Here is a 13,140-nt window from a genome sequence, read left to right on the forward strand (position 1 = left end):
TTTCGCCCTTTAAACCGTGTTTTTAATTAGAGTTGCAAATTCTAATCGGTTACCAAGTCGAAACCAATTAATAACTAGTAAAATAAAAATCAGTTTATAATTGACATTAACCGTAAGTTAGGAAACCGGTTAAAGATTTTCACATAGAAACCGATTAACCGGCAGTAAGGTAATTAGGCTGTTGTTAATAAGGTACTTTAAATAGGTTAATAAGGTTAACCGGTTTTCAACCGAACCGAACCAGTTACATAGGTTAGGGGCTTGCCGCTAAACAACCAGCCAAAAGCAAGACAATAACGAATTCTGACCGTTTGACCAGTAGCCGGTCACATTTAGTAATTGATGGAGGTGCACAAAACACCCAAACCCGGAACTGAACCCGAAAAAAACTAGGAATGGGTTTCCTTTATACTCGGGTTTTTATTACCTGAACCGTACCTGACCCTACCTATAGGGTACGAATAGGGCATGTTTTCACTATCAAAGCCCGATTTAGTAATACCCGATTTGTACTCGGTAATACCCGAGACCTGGTATTTTAAATAATCCAAATTACCTGAAAAATACCTAAAAAAAGGTGCAGCCTCTTAAAAACCAATCAATACCCACAAAATAGGGTATTCAAATACTCAGTTCTATACATGACCCAAAACCGTTACATATGGTATGATTTTTAAAGACAATCCCAGAGCTAAACCCAAACCTGACCCGGGTATTACCAATACCCGGTCACCTGAACCCAGTTCTGGATTAATCCATATTCCAGAAACGGGTAGTTTAGAATGGGTCCCACAATCCAATTACAGGCTTAAACATTAAGCCCAAATCAGTAAACCACCCAATCAATTTCCAAACACCTTTCTATTCTACGCCGGAAAACCCTTAAACCCTCGCCGGCCACCGAATTACACAACGCGAAATGGCCAACGCCGGGACTATTCAAACCTTTGAAGACTTCGTCAAGGTTCACGGCCTGCTACTGGCAGCTGCCGGTATACCGCCGTCACTCTACCGGAAGCTCTTCGAAAAGCTGTCATCTGAAACCTTCGACGGCGGAAACTACTTCCAGGTGGAGCCAGTTGACGATGGCCGTCAACGGCGGCTCGTTTTTACGGATTCTGATTCCATGGAAAAGGAATCGAATATTTTTTTAGTTGATCATGCGGTGTCGTTTCGTCTATCGGATGCACCCAAACAGGTTAATTAGTTAATTATGTTTTAATTGTGGTTATGCTGATAGTTAAGGTTATATTAGTTAAATTTACAGTATAAGTGAATTGACATTGATGTGCTTCTATTGCATACTTAAAAAACACATTTTTGTAATTCATATTAATTAAATGAGTGGAGCTGAGCCTGATTGAGGCTCGTTTTGACTCATGAGAGCTCGAGCTCGGTTCGTTTTGAGCTTGTTTTTCTAAAGCTCGGCTCGTGAGTCATTTTTTGAATCTCACGCTCAGCTCGTTTTTATTTAATAGTTAATTTATATATGGGTTAGAGCTGATTTTATATTTTTTGAGAAAAAAATTAAACGAGCCTCAGCTTATTTTGACTTTCAAGAGCTCGAGCTCGGCTCGTGAGTCGTTTTTTCAAGTTAATTTATATACGATTTTAACTATTTTTATATATTTTGAGAAAAGTCATAAACAAGCCTAAGCTCGGCCCGTTTTGACTTTCAATAGCTCCCTTTTTCTAAAACTCGGCACTTGAGCTGTTTTTTTAAGCTCGGGTTCAGCTAGTTTTTTTATTTAGTAGTTAATTTTATATACATTTTTAAGTTTTTTTTTATATTTTTTTGAGATAAACCTTATACGAGCCTAATCTCAGCTGGTTTTGACTTTCAATAGCTCTTTTTTCCAAAGCTCGGCTCATGAGTCGTTTTATAAAGCTCGGTCTAAGCTCGTCTTTATTTATTGGTAAATTTGTATATTATTTATTATTGTATTTTTGAGAAAAACCTTATACGAGCCTAATATTGGCTCGAGCTCTGTAGTACCTTAAACGAGCCAAAACTCTGCTATGCAGTGTGAAATTAATGCGTAGAAGTCCAAAGGAGGTAAATTTTGAAAATACTTATGGCTCGTGAAAGTTCGACGAGCCTAAACGTGCTTCGCATACAAAGATCGCGTTCGGGCTTGGTAACAAAACAAGCTTTATTTGAGGCTCGGATTGAGCTCGATAAACCTTGGCTCGCTTTGAGCTTTTTATTGATCTGATCCCGAGTAGCTCGCGAGCGGCTCAGTTTGTTTGCACCTCTACTAGTATGGTGTTTAATCTACATTGATTAGAAATCTATTTATTGCTTTAACAGCTGCAAGAAGTTCCAGGGTTGGTAGAGAGAATGGCTGCATTGATGTGTGTGGATATTGATTTGAATTCAGACCTAGAAGATGAAGATAACACTGGCTCTGAATTAAAGGATAACAAATTAGGTGTTGTAGAAATTGTGGAAAAAGAAGCACAAAAGGCTAAAGAAGAGGGCCAGGGGGCGGTGGTGTGGTTTGAACTTGAAGATCTTGACATTGATGATGATGCTTTTCTATCGCTCGATTTGGCTACTAAATTTCCTGTATGTAATTGTCTCACAAAAGCCATTTTCTTTCATGTTTCATAATAGCATGCGGTTTATTTCGATGTTCATAAATTTTCTAGGACTTGATTGCTCTTAGTCTGTGCGACAACAAGCTTAAATCCACCGAGATGATAGTCACTGAAATTGTGAAGTTTAAGCACCTTAAAGCTCTCTGGTTAAACAATAATCCAATCGTACAGAATCTGTAAGCTTCTTTGTCGCATATTATATAATTTGGCATTTTTTATTAATTCATAGCTGTAAGAGAGATAAAACTGAAGTATTCTGTATACAGTGATGATTCTGTTGCAGATTATATTATTAATAAATGCCCGAGTCTGGAAATTCTGAACTCGTCTTTTACACGAAAATTCACGGGCTGGGCTTTGGGTTTCTGTGGAGGAATTTTTGACAAAGAAAATCCGGGCTGTGGACTTGAGGTTGACAGGTCTTTGCAGGGTTTGACTTCTATTGACCTTTCAAATAGGTGTATTCGAAGCTTACAAAACAAGGTATGATAATATGATTTGTTCATCTTTACATTTATTGTTATGTTTAATAGTGGTTTAGTAACATATTATTATCTTTTTAGGGATTTACACCTGAAGCTATGCCATCTCTTTCCTGTTTAAATCTTCGAGGCAATCCACTAAATGATAACTCTGTTTCCGACTTACGGGAGCTTTTAAAAGGCTTTACCAGCTTACATGAACTAGAGGTATCTTTTTTCAGAAAGCTTTTTTCTAATTTTTAGTTGACGGATATTATTGATTTTACATTATTTTTTTATGTGACAGGTGGATATTCCTGGTCCTCTTGGAGATAGTGCAGTTGAGATTGCTGAATCTATTCCTACTCTTTCTTTATTAAATGGTGTAAGTACCACAAAGATTCTAGAATCTGGAAAGGATGTGATTGATTCAGCGCTGCTTCCCCGGCTTCCTGAATGGACCTCTGGTGAACCCTTGATTGATCGTGTCTTGAATGCAATGTGGTTATACCTAATGTATTATAGATTAGCAGATGAAGAGAAGATTGATGAGACATCTATATGGTATGTCAGTATGTGTTTCAGTTCACACACACATACACACACTCTTCTGGAAATGACCTTTTTTTACATGTATTTTGTGTAGGTATGTGATGGATGAATTGGGTTCAGCACTGAGGCACAGTGATGAGCCAAATTTCAGAGTATCACCATTCCTGTACATGCCTCAAGGAACACTAGAGTCAGCTGTGAGGTTCTCTATTTTAATCTTTCTGTTTTTCTATGCCTTTTGATTACAACAGTATATGTATAAACTGTGTTATATCATATTAAATAGATCAGATAGTTAATTGTTATTAAATAGTAGATAGTGTTTTAACGTGCTTCTACTATAAATCTTTGTATATGATTAGTATCTGTATAAATAACTAAATTATAATTTCAGCTTTACAATTCTCTGGCCTACCAAAAACGTTGAATATGGTGACGAGTGTACTCGTGATTATCTATTTGGCATCGGAGAGGGTAACAACGTTCTGCCCGGCTTACTGCTTGGTTTCACACCCCACAGCAGTACTTCATAAGAGTACGCTTGTTAACTTAACATAGCCTTTATAATATCATGAGTTAGTTTTAAAAATACCCCCTTTTATGCTCAAATGTCATCATTTTTTACAGGCATATGAAAAACATTGGCAGAATTTGAGGTCAACAAGTTCTTCCTTAGTTAACAAGTCATCTGCTACTTGTAATAGTCTAGCACGTAGTGATGGGCATCCACTGCGTGTTTATACAGATATTCCTTCAATTGAAGAATATTTGACCCATCCAGGATTCATAATCAGTATGTGCTGATATTGAGATCTTTAGCACTACAAAACGGCCAAGATAGAGGCGAAGAAGGCAGTGGCGGAAGCAAAGAAGGCGGCCTTTAAACGGATGTATGAAAGTCTAGAAACAAAAGAGGGGGAACATGCTATGTTTAAGATTGCCAAAGCCAGGGAGCGTAGAAGGCAAGATCTAGGACCGGTGAAGTTCATAAAGGATACAGATGGGCATGTACTGGTCAAGGAGCAGGACATCAAGCTAAGATGGCAAACCTACTTCCACAATCTTTTTAACAATGGGACAGCTTTCCAAGAAGAACATGACAACATAAACTTTCAACGACAACAATTGAATAACTGCTACTGCCGTCGGATCACACGAGAAGAGGTGAAGGATGCACTTAGGAGGATGGGAAGGTCTAAGGCGGTTGGCCCAGACAACATACCCATCGAGGTGTGGAAGTGTCTGGGGGAGGAAGGAGTCATGTGGTTAACTACTCTGTTCAATAGTATTCTCAAATCAGGTAAGATGCCAGACCAGTGGAGGAGCAGCGTTGTAGTTCCTATCTATAAGAACAAAGGAGACGCCCAATGTTGTGGTAACTACCGAGGAATCAAACTACATAGTCATACTATGAAACTATGGGAAAGAGTGATTGAGGGTAGACTTAGACGAGAAACTCAGGTTACGGTCAACCAATTTGGCTTCATGCCGGGGCGTTCCACCACAGAGGCAATACACCTTATAAGAAGATTAATGGAAAAGTATAGGGAGAAGAAGCGTGATCTACATATGGTGTTTATTGACCTAGAAAAGGCCTACGACAGTGTGCCACGACAGGTGCTCTGGGAGTGCTTGGAGGGTAGAAGAGTGCCCAGGAAATACATAGAGATAATTATGGATATGTATACCAGGAGTGAAACAAGTGTCCGTGCGCCAGTGGGGGATACTGATTTCTTTCCTGTAGAGGTAGGTCTTCACCAGGGGTCAGCGTTGAGCCCGTTTCTTTTTGCAGTAGTCTTGGATGAGTTGTCAAAGTCGATTCAGGAGACTCTCCCGTGGTGCATGATGTTCGCAGACGATATTGTGTTACTTGCTGAGAAAAAATAAGATCTAAACATGAGGCTTGAGGAGTGGCGAACAACCTTAGAGACAAAAGGTTTAAAGATTAGCCGATCTAAGACGGAGTACCTCCACTGTGATTTTGGTGGGATAAACGACAATGAAGACACACAGATCACAATTGAAGGGCAGGTGGTCCCGCAGGTAACGAAGTTCAAGTATTTAGCATCTTTTGTACAGAGCGATGGGGAATTAGACAGTGATGTGACCCACCGAGTTCAGGTAGGATGGTGTAGATGGAAAGCAGCCACAGGTATATTGTGCGACAAGAGTTTCCCGACTAAACTAAAGGGAAAATTCTATAGGGTGGCAGTTAGACCTGCAATGCTATATGGAACAGATTGTTGGGCCATCAAGAAGGCACAAGCGCGGAAGATGGAGGTAGCAGAAATGAGAATGCTACGTTGGATGTGTGGGCACACAAGGCTAGACCGAATAAGAAACGTTGTGTTTCGCGAGAGATTAGGGGTGGCGAACATAGCAGACAAGATAAGAGAGTGGAGATTGAGATGGTTTGGACATGTAAAGAGAAGACAGACGACGAATCCTGTTAGATCCGTAGAAAACATTACTATAGAGGGGAGGAGGGGTAGAGGACGACCGAAATTGACTTGGGATGAGAGGATTAGGCATGATTTGATAGACCTAAACCTCTCCGAGGACATGGTTGAGGATAGGAATTCGTGGAGAAGTAGAATTAAAGTTAAGGATTTTTAGAGAGAATTGAATACCTTAGGGCTTAGACTTAACTTATTTAGGCCACATACCATAATGGTATTTCCCTTACATATATTATTATTATTATTATAATTATTATTAGCTTTTATATAGCTGTTAAACTGTGATCTTATTATTAATATTATTATAATTAGTAGTAGTTTTTATATAACTGTTAAACTTTGATTTCCTTTATTTTGCTTTATTTTCCTTTATTTTGCTTCATACACATGTACTTAGAGCCGAGGGTCTCTCTGGAAGCCACCTCTTTATTCCTTTGGATAGAGGTACGGTGTGCCTACATCCCACCCCCCCAGACCCTACTTATAACTTTGCTGTCGGTGGGATTTTACTGGGCATGATTGATTGATTGATTGTACTAACTCTTTCTTGTTCATATCTCTAAGTCTTTCTTTCACTTTATATGGTTAAACAGCTACTGACCCGAAGGAAGCAGATATAATTTGGACAAGTATGCAAGTGGATGATGAAGCAAAGAAGGCTATAGGGTTAAACGATAAACAATACATAAATCAGTTCCCTTTTGAAGCTTGTATTGTCATGAAACATCATTTGGCATAAACAGTTCAAAAGGTAATATTATCATCTTTCAATTCCTTAATGTGCCTTTCGTTGTGATTTTACTTAAATATATTGTTACTTTTGCAGGCTTATGGATCTCCAGAATGGTTTCAGCCAACCTATAATCTTGAAACACAACTAACCCAATTTATTGGGGACTATAATGTACGCGAGAACGATAAAACCGACAATTTACGGATCTTGAAACCTTGGAATATGGCTAGAACCATAGATACAACAGTTACTGGAAATTTATCTGCAATTATACGTCTCATGGAAACCGGCCCCAAAATATGTCAAAAATATATTGAACAGCCAGCTTTATTCCAGGCGAAGAAATTTGATATTCGGTGCATTGTCCTCGTTCGTAGTATTAACCCATTGGAGTTATTCATCACAGATATTTTCTGGGTATGTAGAATAAACTCAAAATTTTTATATATAGTTCTTGTTTCCTTAACGGTTTTCAAACTATTTCAGGTTAGGCTGGCTAACAATACATACACTTTGGATAAGAAAAGCTTGTACGAGTATGAGACACACTTCACTGTTATGGTAATCATTTTGTCTTTTTAAGCAGTTATATAATAATCAATCTTTATATAGTTATAATTACTGTTTTTTCAAAATATCAGAACTATAGGGGAACATTGAATCACATGAACACACCAGAGTTTGTTAAGGAGTTTGAGAAGGAACATCAAGGTTTGTTTGTTTTTTAACATTATTGGCATGTTCACATGTTTTTAGCATGTGGTTTTAACATGGTGATTGTTTTTGAGAATTGCAGTTAAATGGTTGGAAATTCATTCGAGGGTTAAACAGATGATCCGTAAGGTTTTTGAGTCGGCTGCATTAGTTCATCCAGAGATGCACAGTCCAACGGCTAGGGCTATGTATGGCGTTGATGTCATGCTTGATAGTGATTTTAAACCCAAGTTATTGGAGGTATTTTGACTTGAGATTCGTTTTTTTTAAACGCACATGAATGCATAGACACACAGTTGTCTTTTATTAATTTATGGTTTAAGTCTTTTATCTATGTAATTGCAGGTTACCTGTTGTCCTGATTGCACCAGAGCTTGTAAATATGATATGGAAGCGGTTTTGGGTGGTGGAGAAATCGTCAAAGCACGGGATTTCTATAACTATGTTTTCGGTTGCCTGTTTTTGAATGAAACGTCACATGTATCCCCACTGTGAAATGGAACTTGATTATAGATTAGATATTTGATGTTTGTATTTGTATCAGTAGCTATGATGTACTTGCATTTTTTTAACATTTCACAACTATTGCACTGAAGTCACATTTTTTCTGTTTGAACTCTTCTAAGTTCTATCAACATGACGTAAAATTCGTCTAGTTTTAATCAAGTTTCATGTTTCAGTTATATTCAATGTCATGTTTTAATTTTCATAGTTCCTGCCATTTGTATCATCATTCTATAACAATATTATTACATATGTATTTGTAGTGTGATCAGTCTAATATTTTCTTCTATAGTTCTGGTGAGTAAGCTATATATGCTACATATGTGGTTTAAAACTTTATTTCACCAACATTGGATATGTACATAATCGACCCGTCACATATCAGTACATTTGGGTCTAATACATTATCAACCTCGGTACTTAGGGACGCCCTTCGCTAGATATCATGGACGTTTTGGCTCAACTTAGATATCATGGACAAAATTCAAGAGAGTTTAGGAAATCTATAGAAGCAAGAAAATGATTTTTTAGAGGTCATGTTAGATTCAGTAGTAAGATAATTATAAGGATTTGTGAAATGCTGTCTTTTGATTGATTTAAATATTTTTAAACAGGTTTTAATTTGAGTAAATGTAAAATAAAAAAAATAAAAAAATCAATTGCTCCAGTTTCGGGAAACAGAGTCCATAAAGTCAAAACTATTTGACTTTCCAATTCAAATTGTTAAATAACTAAATACAAGTCAATGTCAAAGGTGTGAAACCTCCGTATATGTCTCCTCTCTTCTTTAGCAACTCACTATTAATTTATTCTACACAATATGTATACGTGTGTAGACTGTAGATGCATGCAATATTATACGTGTCTATATTTGTACATGGACATGTATGCGTGTTATTTTAATACTTTCATGTATGACGAGTTCCATGTATGTATTATTGGAAAATATATATATATTATATATACATTCCATGTTTCAAATACAATTTTAACAAATTAAACAGTGCACGTAAAATAATCACTTCCAACAAGAGAAAAGTTTCACGCTTAAAAATAGTCATATTTGATATAAATAAATGTATAGGTAAAAGATCCAATATATATTGACTTATCATACATTACGTACAAGACAACAAATATCCATGAAATCACATCACATGATCTCGAAATTGTCAATCTATATCTAGTTAATCATCAGTTCATCCAAACAAATAGATCGGGATTCTCAACCGATCAACTTTTGACTTATTCTTAAACGAAAAACTTTTTTGAGCGTAATTATTGATTTGAGCATAATTATAAAAAAAACATATATGAATTTGAGCGTAATTGGATTGTAACCTTGAGTTTAATTCGCGCACGTAACGTATGATATACGATTATTGTACAATAACCCTTCCCTAATGTGTATATGTTTCTTATGTTTTTCTAATCGAATTTGGTTTAGTATGCATGTATATTCTCAGGTAATTTTTTATTCTTTTTTTCATTCCTTTTAATTTAAAAAATTCAAATGTACCATCAAGTCATATTCATTACTTTTTATAAAGCGTTTTGTAATTCTTCTGGTTTTTAAAGTCTTTCAACATATGATTAAATAAAAGGAGATTAGGTCAAATACGTGATTCTGAAACGTGCCAGCCTGTATCGACAACCTTTCAAACGCGCCTATTTAGAGTCGGCCAATGTACAAGTAAAATACTAACTTAATTTTCCAATTAAACAACTTTCACAATTCAATCTTTTTACTAAAATACTTTTTTTATTATCAGTTAATTTTTTAGCTAGCACATAACAACACTTATACCAAAGAGCTTGAATAATTACATCAAGCAATGACGGGTCTAGACTCGAAACCGAGCCGTATCGCTCAAATTCCCCCCATATTTAATACAATGTTAACGAAACAAATATAAAGACCACGACAACAAATAAATTTAAACTAACCGGGTTAACGAACAACAGTGGCGGATCTAGGTTGGACTGTAAATATCTCATCTTCGGTTTTTGATAGCTTGAAAACGAGCCATTAGATCTTCTTCATTTACTTTATCAAACGTTTCTCTTACGACCGTACAAACTAAAGCATTGTTCAAATACTCATTACCCATTCGATTGCGCAAATCCGTCTTGATAAGCTTCATTTTAGAGAAACATCTTTCAACGGTTGCAGTTGCAACCGGTAAACCAATGCTAGCTTCAATATTCGATAAACCAAAGGAAAAGTTGTGTGTTTTCTGGTTTCCACCATTACACGAGCAAGATCACCCATTCCACTCAAGTTTGCAAATTTAGCATCTTCCTTTAACGTGTAATAAAATGTCGTAAGATCACCCGGAATACACCCTCTTTCTTCGTTAGTACAATCATTCAGATATTTCTTTGAAAAAGCCACTATCTTAGATATGTCAAACTTGGAAAACAAGTCACAAGGATTTAAACCCGACATATTTTCTAACAAACTAGTCGTGAGACCTCACTAAATCTATTTCCAAATTCTTGAATTTGCATATCCAAGACCGGGTTAAAAGGTTGCTAATAAGAGCTTGAAGGACTTGAAGTCGAAGGAATATTTGAACTTGGACCGATATCTTCATTTTCTTGCAAATCATCAACCATATTTGAACATGATGTTGGAATATTCAAACTTGGTGATGATGAACCAATGCCATCGTTTTCTTTTCTTTGACGTTTAAAAAGGTTGCTAAGAGCATTCCCAACCCATTCCCTACATTAATGTGAGGAGAGTTTGTAAATTATAGGGTGTGATTTTGAGTGGTTGTGAGTGTAAATTAGAGGGGGCGGGGCACTGCGTGAGGAGCTCCCATCACGCGTGATGTCTCACCGCACACCGCCGTCGGTCATTACTCACGCGTGACGGGGGTTGGTTGCGTGATAGCCATCACGCAAGTGATGGGTGTTTATCGAGGAGAGACGTTGGGAGGTTACCGTTGGGAATGGGAGGGAGCCGTTGGGAGGGTTTAAAAAAAAATCTTATTTTACCTATATAAATAACTAAAACATATCTTCAAAACATACACAAATCCAACTCAAACTCAACTCAAATCCAACTCAAATCTTCTACTACACACACCATTTTAACATATCAATGGAGGGTTCTAAGAATCGTGGGTCGGGTTCAAAGAAAACCCAAACCCGACCAAAGGTTCGACAAAATCTAGGCAAACCGACGAGATTTCGGTTACAAGACGAACCCGACACAACCCAACCATTCCAACAACAACCTTCCCAACAACAACCTTATCCACAACAACGTTATTATCAACCGTCCCAAAACCAACCGTCCCAAAACCAATCGTACCAAAACCAACCTTATATTCCGGTTTTTTCTACCCAAAATTATCCAAACAATGCTTTTCAAATGTTTCAATCTCAACGGTCTCAACCGTCTCAAATGTTCGTCGATCCCCTAGACGATAACGATGTCATACATCAATTTGCAAGTGCTTTTCGTCACGAAGTGCAAACTTTGGATGAAAATGAATCCGCGGATGAGGAGACACATCAAAAAAGTGTTAGGCGTTGGTTGCCCGATGAGGAGGTCGCATTGACCAAGGCTTATTTACATTTCTCCGAATAAAAAAAACACTCAAACCATCAAAGAAAAGAAGCGTTATGGAGACGTATTAAAGACCATTTCTCGCAACTTCCCGGCGCAACGAACGAAACAAGGATCAAATGATTGGCAAGTGGGGATATTTGAATCGAAAAATGTCAAAATTTAATACTTGTTACATCCAAGAGGTAACTATTTTAGTTTGTTTACTTTATTTTTACAATTTGATATATATAATTTTTTCTAAATGTTTTGTAGTCCCGAACTCCACAAAGCGGAGCGAGCGAGGCGACTATCATAAAGGACGCTTTGGCCGAATATGTCCGAGTTTTCAAATGTAAGGATTTTCCCCACTTGGAAGCGTAGGAGATTGCGAGACATCACGCGAAGTGGGAACCGATTCCCTTGGTCGATTTGAACGGACCAGCGGCTCCAAGGAAGAAAGTACTTCTTCAAAAAGATCAAAAACTTCCGAGTCCGGGGACTACACAACGTCTACCGGCGGCTTGATATGCAACATGCCGAGCATGAACTTGAACGAGGAACCCGAAGACAATCCTGACGAAGACATACCCACACCCACACGGCCGAATCGCAAGAAAAGTGGGGAATCGTCAAGACTTGGAAAGGAAGTGGTGGCCGAAAACTTCGCCGAATACAAGTTGGCTAAGATGGTGGAAATGGCCGAGACGAAGGAGCGAAAGAAATAGGCTCAAATTTTAAAAATGAAACGTGAGGAGACGTATATCAACCATTTGAATGAAAAAAAAACGCCGATCTAACTTTCTTCCTACAACCGCAGGATCATCTTGAGGAACCCTTTAAATCGATCATATTTCAACGCAAACACGAGATATGCGAAAAGTGGGTTTGGGAAGGGCCGTAGGTTTTTTTTATCGGTTTTTTTAATTTAGTTGTCTTTATTTAATGTAATCTTGTTTTATTTTTTATTAAATGTAATATTGTTTTATTTTTATTTATTTTAGTATTTATTAAAAAAAATTTTCATCACACCACACCACACCACACCACCACCCCTAGTAAAAATCCATCACATGTGATGGATTTGGTGTTGGTGATGTGGAACACCACCATTGGAGGTGGTGTGTGAGGAGATTTGCACCCCGTATAGGATGGAGAGAGAAAAGGTAGCGATTTTTTGTAAATTTGGGGAAACTTTGTTTGTCCATATTTATTTTATAATTTTTTTGAATTGATTGTGTGTAGAGGAGAAAGAAAACTGTAATGATAAAGGTATAAAGTGATATTATTTAATTGAATAAGGGAGAGAAATGTAGTGTTTTGTAGTGTAATTATAAAGATGGGGATGAAGAATGGGATGAGAATGCTCTAATTTGTTTACTCATCTTCAAAGATTCAAAGTTCCTAAACAAGATTTCAAACAAAAACCTAATATCAATAACCAATATTCAATTCCAATTTGGCAATTTACACATTAAACTAAAAGGCAATCAACTCCAATTTAAACATAAACCTTATATACCTATTCAAATCCAATTTAAACCTAAACCCTAAATT

At 37.1% G+C, this 13,140-nt stretch overlaps 1 pseudogene across 1 annotated transcript; it reads left to right on the top strand.

Moving 5' to 3' along the window:
- The first annotated feature begins 854 nt into the window (after positions 1–854).
- On the top strand, positions 855–8,325 carry LOC143590908 (uncharacterized; annotated as a pseudogene). The gene is made up of 15 exons (XR_013145576.1): positions 855–1,198; positions 2,312–2,569; positions 2,653–2,777; positions 2,868–3,084; positions 3,165–3,290; positions 3,370–3,626; positions 3,709–3,816; positions 4,009–4,149; positions 4,242–4,407; positions 6,667–6,824; positions 6,900–7,223; positions 7,293–7,367; positions 7,448–7,517; positions 7,603–7,760; positions 7,866–8,325. The product of XR_013145576.1 is annotated as an uncharacterized LOC143590908 (transcript).
- Positions 8,326–13,140: the final 4,815 nt, after the last annotated feature.

This window comes from Bidens hawaiensis, unplaced genomic scaffold, assembly GCF_021521415.1.
Source record: "Bidens hawaiensis isolate Kalapana, Puna unplaced genomic scaffold, B.hawaiensis_p1.1 tig00039048_1, whole genome shotgun sequence".
In the NCBI taxonomy this organism is placed as follows: domain Eukaryota; kingdom Viridiplantae; phylum Streptophyta; class Magnoliopsida; order Asterales; family Asteraceae; genus Bidens; species Bidens hawaiensis.